Source organism: Perna viridis, chromosome 9, assembly GCF_037379345.1.
Source record: "Perna viridis isolate PV_CMFRI_1.1 ecotype Kerala chromosome 9, ASM3737934v1, whole genome shotgun sequence".
Lineage (NCBI taxonomy): Eukaryota > Metazoa > Mollusca > Bivalvia > Mytilida > Mytilidae > Perna > Perna viridis.
Genome location: NC_142453.1, coordinates 42752498 through 42755577, shown reverse-complemented (window position 1 = coordinate 42755577; position 3080 = coordinate 42752498).

Sequence of the window (3080 nt, the reverse complement as noted above, 5' to 3'; positions counted from 1 at the left end):
CAGTATACCTATTACTCGTTTTGAAAATTTTGAATAACTGTGTACATACAAAGTAAATGAATAAATAATGTATACCTTCAACACTTACTTAGTACATTGTACATGTAAGAATGTCCATGAAAATCAGCTCTTAGAAAAGGTCTACTTTTGGTAGCCTTGATATCCAACACATTTTCAATGCACTTTCGTGGACACAGAATTTGTAACATAACTCTCTTTCTTGAGGCTTAAAAATCTTGTTTCTTACTTTATTATCTGCATTCAAAATAAATGTATTTGGTATATCTTGACCATGTACTGAAAAGAAACATATTGATAATCATAGTTATGACTTAATGGATATATACACATGTTCATTGTATTACTATTTCTTTAAACTCCATACTGAATTGTACATGCCAAAATGGAAAGTTATATATATATAGTACTATATACATACAACTGGTCATTCACTGTTCTGAAAAACACATACATGAAAATAAAAACATTACTGTAATAGTTTTTGGGAATCTAACTCCCTCAAATAAAATTTGGCAAAAGTTGACTCAGAAGCCCAACCTGCTGCTTCTAAAATAGTTTTGACAGATGCACCCTTGTACAATGCCCAAGTTAGAGCAATCGCTCTTGTAGAATGAGCTTTAACTTTCATATCTTTATCTGCATATGCCGTTTTGATTGCCTGAACAACCAACTTGAAATAGTAACTGTTGATACTGGTTTATGTGGTTCTTTAAAAGCCAGAAATAACCTAAAACTGTCTGGCGCTTCCAACCTATGTCGAAAATCTTTTGTCATATCTAAATAGATTTTCAAACATCTATTACGATCCAAAAGTGGCCTTTCCTTGAAATGAGGAACATGTATTTTCATCCCAAAATGCCTTTGTCTATCCTGTTTAGATAAGCCATGTTTTATGAAAGTAACACCCTTCTCTTGTACCTTCATAGACTCCTGATCTATTCTGAGACTCTCCAAATCACTACATCCTCTAAAAGTAGTTATTGCCAACAGAATACTGTTTTTAAAGTAACCAATTTTAATGAAACTTTATCAAGAGGTTTAAACTTTGAACTCTCTAAAGCTTGTAAAATAATTTCTAAATCCCATTCAGGGAGTAATTTTACTTGAGGTGGCCTAGAATGAAAAATTCCCTTAATCAATCTTGAAATGTGTGGATTTTTTCCCACTGGACAATTCTGAATTGGAGGCACAATTGCTGACAACATAGATCAATAACCAGATATGGTTCTATATTGTAAACCTGATTCATATAAATAAACCAAAAAATCATCTACTTCACTTAAAAGGTGCTGAATATGGATCAATTTGTTTTGAACTACACCAACTATTGTATTTGACAAATTTGGTGGAATAATCCTTCTGAGTTCCCTGCCTCCATGAAGCAGTGAGCAACTCTCTAACTGGTTCTGAAAAACCTTCTGCTTTGAAATTTCTGTCAAAAGAAGCCAAGCATTCAGTTTTAACATCTGTGGATCTGGATGATACATCTGAGTTCCTGGTTGAGTCAACAGATATTTCTGTAATGGAAGTTTGAGGGGAGGAGCTATCAACAACTCCTATATCTCCGGATACCAAATTCTCCTTGACCACTGAGGAGCTATCAAAATTAGCTGACAATGGTACTGCTTGATATATTTTAGTATCTTCTGACTTAGACAAATTGGAGGGAAAATGTAAACAAACATGTTCTCCCATGAAATCGACAGTGCATCCAGAGCCACTGCTTCCAGATCCACTGTCCAAGTACAGTACTTGACAATCTGTTTGTTCTGCACAGAGGCAAAAAGATCGATTTGAGGTTTCCCAACCTTGGAAAAGATCTGCCGAACAATTTCCTTGTTCAACATCCATTCTGTTGGTCGAATTTTGAATCGACTCAACTGATCGGCTTATATATTTTTCTTGCCCATTATATGAGCTGCTTTCAAAATTATACCATTTTGAATTGCCATCTGCCACAATTCCCTTGTCAGAAGGCACAATTTCGGTGATCGTGTCCCCCCCCCTGATGAGTTACGTATGGAACACAATTGGTATTGTCGGTCCTGATCAAAACTACCTGCCTTGTAGTTGATTCAGAAAATGTTTCATTGTCAGAAATATGGCTTTCATCTCTAAACAATTTATATGCTTTTCTGATCTACATTCAATTCCCCTTGAAAAATTTTGGTCCCAATATAGCCCCCAAAACCTTTCATTTAAGCACCTGTCATGACTATCGCATCGACTTTCGGAAATACTAAAAATCAGCCTTTCAGCATGTTGACTGAATTTTTCCATCATAAAAGATGGTACTTGAGATGTTGAGTAAAGGGAACTACTTTTGACATATCTCTGGAAGATGGTCTCTAAAAATGCAATAGATGTAACTGAATGGGTCTCATGTGTAGACTAGCATTTGGTACTAACTCCACACAAGAAACCGTCATACCCAGAATATTTAGATAATCCAAAGCCACTGTCTAACCTGAAAACGTCTTCTGAATCAAGGCTTGAATTTTTTGTACCCTTTCCAATGTTGGATGTACAATTCCCTTGTCTAAATGAAAAACTCTTTCCTGATAAGTTATTTTCTGAGTCGGAATCATAATGGATTTCTCCTTGTTTATTATGAACCCTAATGAAACCAGAAGATTGATATATTTCTCTCGATCTTCTATCAATTGATGTTTTGACGGACATACTATCATTATATCGTCTAAATATACTACTAGTCTGATGTTCTGTTTTCTTAAGTAAGCTTCCACTACAGATACTATTTTTGTAAATATTCGTGGAGAAAATGTTGGACCAAAGCACATTGCTTTCCACTGATGACTTTGTTTTTGAACTCGAAAGCGCATATATGGCCTGTGATTGTAATAAATTGGTACATGTAGATATGCGTCTGACAGATCAAGAGATTTTGCCCTATTGTTTGGCTTTACTAGGCTCAATACTTTGCTAATAGTGTCCATTTTGAAATGAATCTTTTTCAAATACCCATTTAGAGGTTTGAGGTTTATCACCATTCTCATTTTCCCGTTCTTCTTTGGAAAAGGAAATAATGTATTGTAAAA